Source organism: Saccoglossus kowalevskii, chromosome 4, assembly GCF_978046115.1.
Source record: "Saccoglossus kowalevskii chromosome 4, keSacKowa6.1, whole genome shotgun sequence".
In the NCBI taxonomy this organism is placed as follows: domain Eukaryota; kingdom Metazoa; phylum Hemichordata; class Enteropneusta; family Harrimaniidae; genus Saccoglossus; species Saccoglossus kowalevskii.
This window is the reverse complement of record NC_140644.1, coordinates 28870064-28883948: the sequence shown is the minus strand read 5'-3', so window position 1 is coordinate 28883948 and position 13885 is coordinate 28870064. Positions and strand designations below refer to the sequence as shown.

General features: G+C 37.5%; 7 non-coding genes across 7 annotated transcripts; all 7 read left to right on the top strand.

Moving 5' to 3' along the window:
• The first annotated feature begins 400 nt into the window (after positions 1–400).
• On the top strand, positions 401–500 carry TRNAI-UAU (transfer RNA isoleucine (anticodon UAU)). Its single transcript has 2 exons — positions 401–438; positions 465–500. It is a non-coding gene; the product is annotated as a tRNA-Ile (tRNA).
• Positions 501–2344: 1844 nt separating this feature from the next.
• On the top strand, positions 2345–2444 carry TRNAI-UAU (transfer RNA isoleucine (anticodon UAU)). Its single transcript has 2 exons — positions 2345–2382; positions 2409–2444. It is a non-coding gene; the product is annotated as a tRNA-Ile (tRNA).
• Positions 2445–4288: 1844 nt separating this feature from the next.
• TRNAI-UAU (transfer RNA isoleucine (anticodon UAU)) lies at positions 4289–4388 on the top strand. The gene is made up of 2 exons: positions 4289–4326; positions 4353–4388. It is a non-coding gene; the product is annotated as a tRNA-Ile (tRNA).
• Positions 4389–6232: 1844 nt separating this feature from the next.
• Positions 6233–6332, top strand: TRNAI-UAU (transfer RNA isoleucine (anticodon UAU)). The gene is made up of 2 exons: positions 6233–6270; positions 6297–6332. It is a non-coding gene; the product is annotated as a tRNA-Ile (tRNA).
• Positions 6333–8176: 1844 nt separating this feature from the next.
• Positions 8177–8276, top strand: TRNAI-UAU (transfer RNA isoleucine (anticodon UAU)). Its single transcript has 2 exons — positions 8177–8214; positions 8241–8276. It is a non-coding gene; the product is annotated as a tRNA-Ile (tRNA).
• A 1844-nt stretch (positions 8277–10120) lies between these two features.
• On the top strand, positions 10121–10220 carry TRNAI-UAU (transfer RNA isoleucine (anticodon UAU)). Its single transcript has 2 exons — positions 10121–10158; positions 10185–10220. It is a non-coding gene; the product is annotated as a tRNA-Ile (tRNA).
• A 1844-nt stretch (positions 10221–12064) lies between these two features.
• TRNAI-UAU (transfer RNA isoleucine (anticodon UAU)) lies at positions 12065–12164 on the top strand. The gene is made up of 2 exons: positions 12065–12102; positions 12129–12164. It is a non-coding gene; the product is annotated as a tRNA-Ile (tRNA).
• Positions 12165–13885: the final 1721 nt, after the last annotated feature.

Genomic DNA, 13885 nt, shown 5'->3' with positions numbered 1-13885 from the left:
CAGTCGAAACGAAAAGCCGGACACTGTGATGTATTGGGTAATAAAAGGATTAAACGTGTTGGACGTATTGTTAGTAATGTCACAAAAGACACTGCGCGTGACATTCCTGGCCAATCTTTCAATGCAAGTAGTCAGATATCTTCAATTCGAGTCATTTTGTATTACCCACCAGTTTCAAGAAAGTTTTAATAATAAACCGTGCTGCTAAATATCAGCTACGTATGAGTGTATTTGTTCTGTATATGTATTACTTTAAACTTATATTCGTACAATTATATATGAACCGTCAAATTTAAATAAAGAGAACTAATATTAAAATTCCACGAGATTTCTGACACAAGTTGTATTGAACAAAATGCGGTTATACTATTGAAAGTGCACTCAATTGTTTATTTCATGTTCCCCAGTGGCACAATCGGTTAGCGCGCCGTACTTATATGGCAGTACTGCTCTGTTACTGAGTAATGCGGAGGTTGTGAGTTCGAGCCTCACCTGGGGAATGATTATGTTTTGAATCCACGAATTGGAGAATAATTGAATCGAAACATATCCAAATCGCAAATTCCATTCGCGATCCAATCTCCAGCATTTAGTTTCATCTAATTTAAATGACATCGATCGCCATTTATATGGTCGCAAAATTGCAAATACGTCGAATTTGAGTTAAACACCTGCTTAACCCGACTCAATTAAAATGGATAAATGGCATCACAGCTGACGTATAAATCTAACGATAATTGCTTGCAATCCTGTGAAGTGCTGTTATTTACTTATTTATTTACCCAGTGTTTACAAAGCCTGCTAAAAACGTCCAGTGGTGATGCATTATTCAGGTAGAAGAATAGATGTCATTGACTTGCTTAAGACGGTTATATAATTCTACTATTTTGAGGGCGCTGTTAAGCAGACTGTTTGTTGGAGCGCCATCTTGTGATCGTTTACTGATTGGCAAATTGAAATTGCGGATGATCTATGTTCATTTCAAGAATGATATTCAATAATTTTCACGTATATTACATTTCATTCATCCATGCTATAAAACAATAACCCAATACACTTTATATAGATTATGTAACAGGTGAGATATTTATGAAAGTGCAAAGCACATGATATTACGGATAACACAATAGGTAAATTTGTTCGATTATCGCCATTAAGTGCTGTATTTTAATTAGGGGTTAATGCCATTTGTTTTCCTGCTCTCTGATTGGGTTATTTTGAATAATATGCAGATTTCAAGGTGACATATGGTCTACCTTGTTGACTCAAGCCATTCTTAAATTCACAAAAATTACATCATTCAAGATGACGATGCACAATCCAAGAGGTAACTTAATGTATGCTGCAGATATTTACTCACGCACACAGCATATGTATGCCAATCCACCGTATACCAGTAATTTCAACTCTCACAATAGATTGTCATGCATAGACCGACCGCCGTATAGCTTCGTAGCACTTATCGTCTTGGCTATAAGGTCATACGCTGAACAGAGGGCTACATTGAAAGATATCTACCGCTATATAGAGACAACTTTTCCGTATTATCGTGAGAAGAGCCCTTGCTGGAAGAAATCAATCCGTCATAACCTCTCTTTGAACAATTGCTTCATCAAGAGTCCTCGTAGTATACATGACCTGACTCACGGTCATTTCTGGAGACTAGCAGAGGGTTGGAAAGAAATGTTTGCTGAAAGCGACTTCCGCCGCCGTCGTCGAGGATATAAGAAATCCAATAACCACGAGTTTATAACAACTAACAGCCAAGCGAACGAGGATTATATTGCGCGATATAAACCTGAAAGCACGCCGTCGTCGGTGGAGTCATGCAAGAAAAAGACGCCAAATTACGTTTCCTCGATTACACATAGCGAGAGAACACAAGAAAGACATGTAAACGGAAATGAGTTTAGTGACTTTAGTATTGCCAAAATACTACGTTGTCAGTCGAAACGAAAAGCCGGACACTGTGATGTATTGGATAATAAAAGGATTAAACGTGTTGGACGTATTGTTAGTAATGTCACAAAAGACACTGCGCGTGACATTCCTGGCCAATCTTTCAATGCAAGTAGTCAGATATCTTCAATTCGAGTCATTTTGTATTACCCACCAGTTTCAAGAAAGTTTTAATAATAAACCGTGCTGCTAAATATCAGCTACGTATGAGTGTATTTGTTCTGTATATGTATTACTTTTAACTTATATTCGTACAATTATATATGAACCGTCAAATTTAAATAAAGAGAACTAATATTAAAATTCCACGAGATTTCTGACACAAGTTGTATTGAACAAAATGCGGTTATACTATTGAAAGTGCACTCAATTGTTTATTTCATGTTCCCCAGTGGCACAATCGGTTAGCGCGCCGTACTTATATGGCAGTACTGCTCTGTTACTGAGTAATGCGGAGGTTGTGAGTTCGAGCCTCACCTGGGGAATGAGTATGTTTTGAATCCACGAATTGGAGAATAATTGAATCGAAACATTTCCAAATCGCAAATTCCATTCGCGATCCAATCTCCAGCATTTAGTTTCATCTAATTTAAATGACATCGATCGCCATTTATATGGTCGCAAAATTGCAAATACGTCGAATTTGAGTTAAACACCTGCTTAACCCGACTCAATTAAAATGGATAAATGGCATCACAGCTGACGTATAAATCTAACGATAATTGCTTGCAATCCTGTGAAGTGCTGTTATTTACTTATTTATTTACCCAGTGTTTACAAAGCCTGCTAAAAACGTCCAGTGGTGATGCATTATTCAGGTAGAAGAATAGATGTCATTGACTTGCTTAAGACGGTTATATAATTCTACTATTTTGAGGGCGCTGTTAAGCAGACTGTTTGTTGGAGCGCCATCTTGTGATCGTTTACTGATTGGCAAATTTAAATTGCGGATGATCTATGTTCATTTCAAGAATGATATTCAATAATTTTCACGTATATTACATTTCATTCATCCATGCTATAAAACAATAACCCAATACACTTTATATAGATTATGTAACAGGTGAGATATTTATGAAAGTGCAAAGCACATGATATTACGGATAACACAATAGGTAAATTTGTTCGATTATCGCCATTAAGTGCTGTATTTTAATTAGGGGTTAATGCCATTTGTTTTCCTGCTCTCTGATTGGGTTATTTTGAATAATATGCAGATTTCAAGGTGACATATGGTCTACCTTGTTGACTCAAGCCATTCTTAAATTCACAAAAATTACATCATTCGAGATGACGATGCACAATCCAAGAGGTAACTCAATGTATGCAGCAGATATTTACTCACGCACACAGCATATGTATGCCAATCCACCGTATACCAGTAATTTCAACTCTCACAATAGATTGTCATGCATAGACCGACCGCCGTATAGCTTCGCAGCACTTATCGTCTTGGCTATAAGGTCATACGCGGAACAGAGGGCTACATTGAAAGATATCTACCGCTATATAGAGACAACTTTTACGTATTATCGTGTGAAGAGCCTTGCCTGGAAGAATTCAATCCGTCATAACCTCTCTTTGAACAATTGCTTCTTCAAGAGTCCTCGTAGTATACATGACCTGACTCACGGTCATTTCTGGAGACTAGCAGAGGGTTGGAAAGAAATGTTTGCTGAAAGCCACTTCCGCCGCCGTCGTCGAGGATATAAGAAATCCAATAACCACGAGTTTATAACAACTAACAGCCAAGCGAACGAGGATTATATTGCGCGATATAAACCTGAAAGCACGCCGTCGTCGGTGGAGTCATGCAAGAAAAAGACGCCAAATTACGTTTCCTCGATTACACATAGCGAGAGAACACAAGAAAGACATGTAAACGGAAATGAGTTTAGTGACTTTAGTATTGCCAAAATACTACGTTGTCAGTCGAAACGAAAAGCCGGACACTGTGATGTATTGGATAATAAAAGGACTAAACGTGTTGGACGTATTGTTAGTAATGTCACAAAAGACACTGCGCGTGACATTCCTGGCCAATCTTTCAATGCAAGTAGTCAGATATCTTCAATTCGAGTCATTTTGTATTACCCACCAGTTTCAAGAAAGTTTTAATAATAAACCGTGCTGCTAAATATCAGCTACGTATGAGTGTATTTGTTCTGTATATGTATTACTTTTAACTTATATTCGTACAATTATATATGAACCGTCAAATTTAAATAAAGAGAACTAATATTAAAATTCCACGAGATTTCTGACACAAGTTGTATTGAACAAAATGCGGTTATACTATTGAAAGTGCACTCAATTGTTTATTTCATGTTCCCCAGTGGCACAATCGGTTAGCGCGCCGTACTTATATGGCAGTACTGCTCTGTTACTGAGTAATGCGGAGGTTGTGAGTTCGAGCCTCACCTGGGGAATGATTATGTTTTGAATCCACGAATTGGAGAATAATTGAATCGAAACATTTCCAAATCGCAAATTCCATTCGCGATCCAATCTCCAGCATTTAGTTTCATCTAATTTAAATGACATCGATCGCCAATTATATGGTCGCAAAATTGCAAATACGTCGAATTTGAGTTAAACACCTGCTTAACCCGACTCAATTAAAATGGATAAATGGCATCACAGCTGACGTATAAATCTAACGATAATTGCTTGCAATCCTGTGAAGTGCTGTTATTTACTTATTTATTTACCCAGTGTTTACAAAGCCTGCTAAAAACGTCCAGTGGTGATGCATTATTCAGGTAGAAGAATAGATGTCATTGACTTGCTTAAGACGGTTATATAATTCTACTATTTTGAGGGCGCTGTTAAGCAGACTGTTTGTTGGAGCGCCATCTTGTGATCGTTTACTGATTGGCAAATTGAAATTGCGGATGATCTATGTTCATTTCAAGAATGATATTCAATAATTTTCACGTATATTACATTTCATTCATCCATGCTATAAAACAATAACCCAATACACTTTATATAGATTATGTAACAGGTGAGATATTTATGAAAGTGCAAAGCACATGATATTACGGATAACACAATAGGTAAATTTGTTCGATTATCGCCATTAAGTGCTGTATTTTAATTAGGGGTTAATGCCATTTGTTTTCCTGCTCTCTGATTGGGTTATTTTGAATAATATGCAGATTTCAAGGTGACATATGGTCTACCTTGTTGACTCAAGCCATTCTTAAATTCACAAAAATTACATCATTCGAGATGACGATGCACAATCCAAGAGGTAACTCAATGTATGCAGCAGATATTTACTCACGCACACAGCATATGTATGCCAATCCACCGTATACCAGTAATTTCAACTCTCACAATAGATTGTCATGCATAGACCGACCGCCGTATAGCTTCGCAGCACTTATCGTCTTGGCTATAAGGTCATACGCGAAACAGAGGGCTACATTGAAAGATATCTACCGCTATATAGAGACAACTTTTACGTATTATCGTGTGAAGAGCCTTGCCTGGAAGAATTCAATCCGTCATAAACTCTCTTTGAACAATTGCTTCTTCAAGAGTCCTCGTAGTATACATGACCTGACTCACGGTCATTTCTGGAGACTAGCAGAGGGTTGGAAAGAAATGTTTGCTGAAAGCCACTTCCGCCGCCGTCGTCGAGGATATAAGAAATCCAATAACCACGAGTTTATAACAACTAACAGCCAAGCGAACGAGGATTATATTGCGCGATATAAACCTGAAAGCACGCCGTCGTCGGTGGAGTCATGCAAGAAAAAGACGCCAAATTACGTTTCCTCGATTACACATAGCGAGAGAACACAAGAAAGACATGTAAACGGAAATGAGTTTAGTGACTTTAGTATTGCCAAAATACTACGTTGTCAGTCGAAACGAAAAGCCGGACACTGTGATGTATTGGATAATAAAAGGATTAAACGTGTTGGACGTATTGTTAGTAATGTCACAAAAGACACTGCGCGTGACATTCCTGGCCAATCTTTCAATGCAAGTAGTCAGATATCTTCAATTCGAGTCATTTTGTATTACCCACCAGTTTCAAGAAAGTTTTAATAATAAACCGTGCTGCTAAATATCAGCTACGTATGAGTGTATTTGTTCTGTATATGTATTACTTTTAACTTATATTCGTACAATTATATATGAACCGTCAAATTTAAATAAAGAGAACTAATATTAAAATTCCACGAGATTTCTGACACAAGTTGTATTGAACAAAATGCGGTTATACTATTGAAAGTGCACTCAATTGTTTATTTCATGTTCCCCAGTGGCACAATCGGTTAGCGCGCCGTACTTATATGGCAGTACTGCTCTGTTACTGAGTAATGCGGAGGTTGTGAGTTCGAGCCTCACCTGGGGAATGAGTATGTTTTGAATCCACGAATTGGAGAATAATTGAATCGAAACATTTCCAAATCGCAAATTCCATTCGCGATCCAATCTCCAGCATTTAGGTTTATCTAATTTAAATGACATCGATCGCCATTTATATGGTCGCAAAATTGCAAATACGTCGAATTTGAGTTAAACACCTGCTTAACCCGACTCAATTAAAATGGATAAATGGCATCACAGCTGACGTATAAATCTAACGATAATTGCTTGCAATCCTGTGAAGTGCTGTTATTTACTTATTTATTTACCCAGTGTTTACAAAGCCTGCTAAAAACGTCCAGTGGTGATGCATTATTCAGGTAGAAGAATAGATGTCATTGACTTGCTTAAGACGGTTATATAATTCTACTATTTTGAGGGCGCTGTTAAGCAGACTGTTTGTTGGAGCGCCATCTTGTGATCGTTTACTGATTGGCAAATTGAAATTGCGGATGATCTATGTTCATTTCAAGAATGATATTCAATAATTTTCACGTATATTACATTTCATTCATCCATGCTATAAAACAATAACCCAATACACTTTATATAGATTATGTAACAGGTGAGATATTTATGAAAGTGCAAAGCACATGATATTACGGATAACACAATAGGTAAATTTGTTCGATTATCGCCATTAAGTGCTGTATTTTAATTAGGGGTTAATGCCATTTGTTTTCCTGCTCTCTGATTGGGTTATTTTGAATAATATGCAGATTTCAAGGTGACATATGGTCTACCTTGTTGACTCAAGCCATTCTTAAATTCACAAAAATTACATCATTCAAGATGACGATGCACAATCCAAGAGGTAACTTAATGTATGCTGCAGATATTTACTCACGCACACAGCATATGTATGCCAATCCACCGTATACCAGTAATTTCAACTCTCACAATAGATTGTCATGCATAGACCGACCGCCGTATAGCTTCGTAGCACTTATCGTCTTGGCTATAAGGTCATACGCTGAACAGAGGGCTACATTGAAAGATATCTACCGCTATATAGAGACAACTTTTCCGTATTATCGTGAGAAGAGCCTTTGCTGGAAGAAATCAATCCGTCATAACCTCTCTTTGAACAATTGCTTCATCAAGAGTCCTCGTAGTATACATGACCTGACTCACGGTCATTTCTGGAGACTAGCAGAGGGTTGGAAAGAAATGTTTGCTGAAAGCGACTTCCGCCGCCGTCGTCGAGGATATAAGAAATCCAATAACCACGAGTTTATAACAACTAACAGCCAAGCGAACGAGGATTATATTGCGCGATATAAACCTGAAAGCACGCCGTCGTCGGTGGAGTCATGCAAGAAAAAGACGCCAAATTACGTTTCCTCGATTACACATAGCGAGAGAACACAAGAAAGACATGTAAACGGAAATGAGTTTAGTGACTTTAGTATTGCCAAAATACTACGTTGTCAGTCGAAACGAAAAGCCGGACACTGTGATGTATTGGATAATAAAAGGATTAAACGTGTTGGACGTATTGTTAGTAATGTCACAAAAGACACTGCGCGTGACATTCCTGGCCAATCTTTCAATGCAAGTAGTCAGATATCTTCAATTCGAGTCATTTTGTATTACCCACCAGTTTCAAGAAAGTTTTAATAATAAACCGTGCTGCTAAATATCAGCTACGTATGAGTGTATTTGTTCTGTATATGTATTACTTTTAACTTATATTCGTACAATTATATATGAACCGTCAAATTTAAATAAAGAGAACTAATATTAAAATTCCACGAGATTTCTGACACAAGTTGTATTGAACAAAATGCGGTTATACTATTGAAAGTGCACTCAATTGTTTATTTCATGTTCCCCAGTGGCACAATCGGTTAGCGTGCCGTACTTATATGGCAGTACTGCTCTGTTACTGAGTAATGCGGAGGTTGTGAGTTCGAGCCTCACCTGGGGAATGAGTATGTTTTGAATCCACGAATTGGAGAATAATTGAATCGAAACATTTCCAAATCGCAAATTCCATTCGCGATCCAATCTCCAGCATTTAGGTTTATCTAATTTAAATGACATCGATCGCCATTTATATGGTCGCAAAATTGCAAATACGTCGAATTTGAGTTAAACACCTGCTTAACCCGACTCAATTAAAATGGATAAATGGCATCACAGCTGACGTATAAATCTAACGATAATTGCTTGCAATCCTGTGAAGTGCTGTTATTTACTTATTTATTTACCCAGTGTTTACAAAGCCTGCTAAAAACGTCCAGTGGTGATGCATTATTCAGGTAGAAGAATAGATGTCATTGACTTGCTTAAGACGGTTATATAATTCTACTATTTTGAGGGCGCTGTTAAGCAGACTGTTTGTTGGAGCGCCATCTTGTGATCGTTTACTGATTGGCAAATTGAAATTGCGGATGATCTATGTTCATTTCAAGAATGATATTCAATAATTTTCACGTATATTACATTTCATTCATCCATGCTATAAAACAATAACCCAATACACTTTATATAGATTATGTAACAGGTGAGATATTTATGAAAGTGCAAAGCACATGATATTACGGATAACACAATAGGTAAATTTGTTCGATTATCGCCATTAAGTGCTGTATTTTAATTAGGGGTTAATGCCATTTGTTTTCCTGCTCTCTGATTGGGTTATTTTGAATAATATGCAGATTTCAAGGTGACATATGGTCTACCTTGTTGACTCAAGCCATTCTTAAATTCACAAAAATTACATCATTCAAGATGACGATGCACAATCCAAGAGGTAACTTAATGTATGCTGCAGATATTTACTCACGCACACAGCATATGTATGCCAATCCACCGTATACCAGTAATTTCAACTCTCACAATAGATTGTCATGCATAGACCGACCGCCGTATAGCTTCGTAGCACTTATCGTCTTGGCTATAAGGTCATACGCTGAACAGAGGGCTACATTGAAAGATATCTACCGCTATATAGAGACAACTTTTCCGTATTATCGTGAGAAGAGCCTTTGCTGGAAGAAATCAATCCGTCATAACCTCTCTTTGAACAATTGCTTCATCAAGAGTCCTCGTAGTATACATGACCTGACTCACGGTCATTTCTGGAGACTAGCAGAGGGTTGGAAAGAAATGTTTGCTGAAAGCGACTTCCGCCGCCGTCGTCGAGGATATAAGAAATCCAATAACCACGAGTTTATAACAACTAACAGCCAAGCGAACGAGGATTATATTGCGCGATATAAACCTGAAAGCACGCCGTCGTCGGTGGAGTCATGCAAGAAAAAGACGCCAAATTACGTTTCCTCGATTACACATAGCGAGAGAACACAAGAAAGACATGTAAACGGAAATGAGTTTAGTGACTTTAGTATTGCCAAAATACTACGTTGTCAGTCGAAACGAAAAGCCGGACACTGTGATGTATTGGATAATAAAAGGATTAAACGTGTTGGACGTATTGTTAGTAATGTCACAAAAGACACTGCGCGTGACATTCCTGGCCAATCTTTCAATGCAAGTAGTCAGATATCTTCAATTCGAGTCATTTTGTATTACCCACCAGTTTCAAGAAAGTTTTAATAATAAACCGTGCTGCTAAATATCAGCTACGTATGAGTGTATTTGTTCTGTATATGTATTACTTTTAACTTATATTCGTACAATTATATATGAACCGTCAAATTTAAATAAAGAGAACTAATATTAAAATTCCACGAGATTTCTGACACAAGTTGTATTGAACAAAATGCGGTTATACTATTGAAAGTGCACTCAATTGTTTATTTCATGTTCCCCAGTGGCACAATCGGTTAGCGCGCCGTACTTATATGGCAGTACTGCTCTGTTACTGAGTAATGCGGAGGTTGTGAGTTCGAGCCTCACCTGGGGAATGAGTATGTTTTGAATCCACGAATTGGAGAATAATTGAATCGAAACATTTCCAAATCGCAAATTCCATTCGCGATCCAATCTCCAGCATTTAGGTTTATCTAATTTAAATGACATCGATCGCCATTTATATGGTCGCAAAATTGCAAATACGTCGAATTTGAGTTAAACACCTGCTTAACCCGACTCAATTAAAATGGATAAATGGCATCACAGCTGACGTATAAATCTAACGATAATTGCTTGCAATCCTGTGAAGTGCTGTTATTTACTTATTTATTTACCCAGTGTTTACAAAGCCTGCTAAAAACGTCCAGTGGTGATGCATTATTCAGGTAGAAGAATAGATGTCATTGACTTGCTTAAGACGGTTATATAATTCTACTATTTTGAGGGCGCTGTTAAGCAGACTGTTTGTTGGAGCGCCATCTTGTGATCGTTTACTGATTGGCAAATTGAAATTGCGGATGATCTATGTTCATTTCAAGAATGATATTCAATAATTTTCACGTATATTACATTTCATTCATCCATGCTATAAAACAATAACCCAATACACTTTATATAGATTATGTAACAGGTGAGATATTTATGAAAGTGCAAAGCACATGATATTACGGATAACACAATAGGTAAATTTGTTCGATTATCGCCATTAAGTGCTGTATTTTAATTAGGGGTTAATGCCATTTGTTTTCCTGCTCTCTGATTGGGTTATTTTGAATAATATGCAGATTTCAAGGTGACATATGGTCTACCTTGTTGACTCAAGCCATTCTTAAATTCACAAAAATTACATCATTCAAGATGACGATGCACAATCCAAGAGGTAACTTAATGTATGCTGCAGATATTTACTCACGCACACAGCATATGTATGCCAATCCACCGTATACCAGTAATTTCAACTCTCACAATAGATTGTCATGCATAGACCGACCGCCGTATAGCTTCGTAGCACTTATCGTCTTGGCTATAAGGTCATACGCTGAACAGAGGGCTACATTGAAAGATATCTACCGCTATATAGAGACAACTTTTCCGTATTATCGTGAGAAGAGCCTTTGCTGGAAGAAATCAATCCGTCATAACCTCTCTTTGAACAATTGCTTCATCAAGAGTCCTCGTAGTATACATGACCTGACTCACGGTCATTTCTGGAGACTAGCAGAGGGTTGGAAAGAAATGTTTGCTGAAAGCGACTTCCGCCGCCGTCGTCGAGGATATAAGAAATCCAATAACCACGAGTTTATAACAACTAACAGCCAAGCGAACGAGGATTATATTGCGCGATATAAACCTGAAAGCACGCCGTCGTCGGTGGAGTCATGCAAGAAAAAGACGCCAAATTACGTTTCCTCGATTACACATAGCGAGAGAACACAAGAAAGACATGTAAACGGAAATGAGTTTAGTGACTTTAGTATTGCCAAAATACTACGTTGTCAGTCGAAACGAAAAGCCGGACACTGTGATGTATTGGATAATAAAAGGATTAAACGTGTTGGACGTATTGTTAGTAATGTCACAAAAGACACTGCGCGTGACATTCCTGGCCAATCTTTCAATGCAAGTAGTCAGATATCTTCAATTCGAGTCATTTTGTATTACCCACCAGTTTCAAGAAAGTTTTAATAATAAACCGTGCTGCTAAATATCAGCTACGTATGAGTGTATTTGTTCTGTATATGTATTACTTTTAACTTATATTCGTACAATTATATATGAACCGTCAAATTTAAATAAAGAGAACTAATATTAAAATTCCACGAGATTTCTGACACAAGTTGTATTGAACAAAATGCGGTTATACTATTGAAAGTGCACTCAATTGTTTATTTCATGTTCCCCAGTGGCACAATCGGTTAGCGCGCCGTACTTATATGGCAGTACTGCTCTGTTACTGAGTAATGCGGAGATTGTGAGTTCGAGCCTCACCTGGGGAATGAGTATGTTTTGAATCCACGAATTGGAGAATAATTGAATCGAAACATTTCCAAATCGCAAATTCCATTCGCGATCCAATCTCCAGCATTTAGTTTCATCTAATTTAAATGACATCGATCGCCATTTATATGGTCGCAAAATTGCAAATACGTCGAATTTGAGTTAAACACCTGCTTAACCCGACTCAATTAAAATGGATAAATGGCATCACAGCTGACGTATAAATCTAACGATAATTGCTTGCAATCCTGTGAAGTGCTGTTATTTACTTATTTATTTACCCAGTGTTTACAAAGCCTGCTAAAAACGTCCAGTGGTGATGCATTATTCAGGTAGAAGAATAGATGTCATTGACTTGCTTAAGACGGTTATATAATTCTACTATTTTGAGGGCGCTGTTAAGCAGACTGTTTGTTGGAGCGCCATCTTGTGATCGTTTACTGATTGGCAAATTGAAATTACGGATGATCTATGTTCATTTCAAGAATGATATTCAATAATTTTCGCGTACATTACATGTCATTCATCCATGCTATAAAACAATAACCCAATACACTTTATATAGATTATGTAACAGGTGAGATATTTATGAAAGTGCAAAGCACATGATATTACGGATAACACAATAGGTAAATTTGTTCGATTATCGCCATTAAGTGCTGTATTTTAATTAGGGGTTAATGCCATTTGTTTTCCTGCTCTCTGATTGGGTTATTTTGAATAATATGCAGATTTCAAGGTGACATATGGTCTACCTTGTTGACTCAAGCCATTCTTAAATTCACAAAAATTACATCATTCAAGATGACGATGCACAATCCAAGAGGTAACTTAATGTATGCTGCAGATATTTACTCACGCACACAGCATATATATGCCAATCCACCGTATACCAGTAATTTCAACTCTCACAATAGATTGTCATGCATAGACCGACCGCCGTATAGCTTCGCAGCACTTATCGTCTTGGCTATAAGGTCATACGCGGAACAGAGGGCTACATTGAAAGATATCTACCGCTATATAGAGACAACTTTTACGTATTATCGTGAGAAGAGCCCTTGCTGGAAGAAATCAATCCGTCATAACCTCTCTTTGAACAATTGCTTCATCAAGAGTCCTCGTAGTATACATGACCTGACTCACGGTCATTTCTGGAGACTAGCAGAGGGTTGGAAAGAAATGTTTCCTGAAAGCGACTTCCGCCGCCGTCGTCGAGGATATAAGAAATCCAATAACCACGAGTTTATAACAACTAACAACCAAGCGAACGAGGATTATATTGCGCGATATAAACCTGAAAGCACGCCGTCGTCGGTGGAGTTATGCAAGAAAAAGACGCCAAATTACGTTTCCTCGATTACACATAGCGAGAGAACACAAGAAAGACATGTAAACGGAAATGAGTTTAGTGACTTTAGTATTGCCAAAATACTACGTTGTCAGTCGAAACGAAAAGCCGGACACTGTGATGTATTGGATAATAAAAGGATTAAACGTGTTGGACGTATTGTTAGTAATGTCACAAAAGACACTGCGCGTGACATTCCTGGCCAATCTTTCAATGCAAGTAGTCAGATATCTTCAATTCGAGTCATTTTGTATTACCCACCAGTTTCAAGAAAGTTTTAATAATAAACCGTGCTGTTAAATATCAGCTACGTATGAGTGTATTTGTTCTGTATATGTATTACTTTAAACTTATATTCGTACAATTATA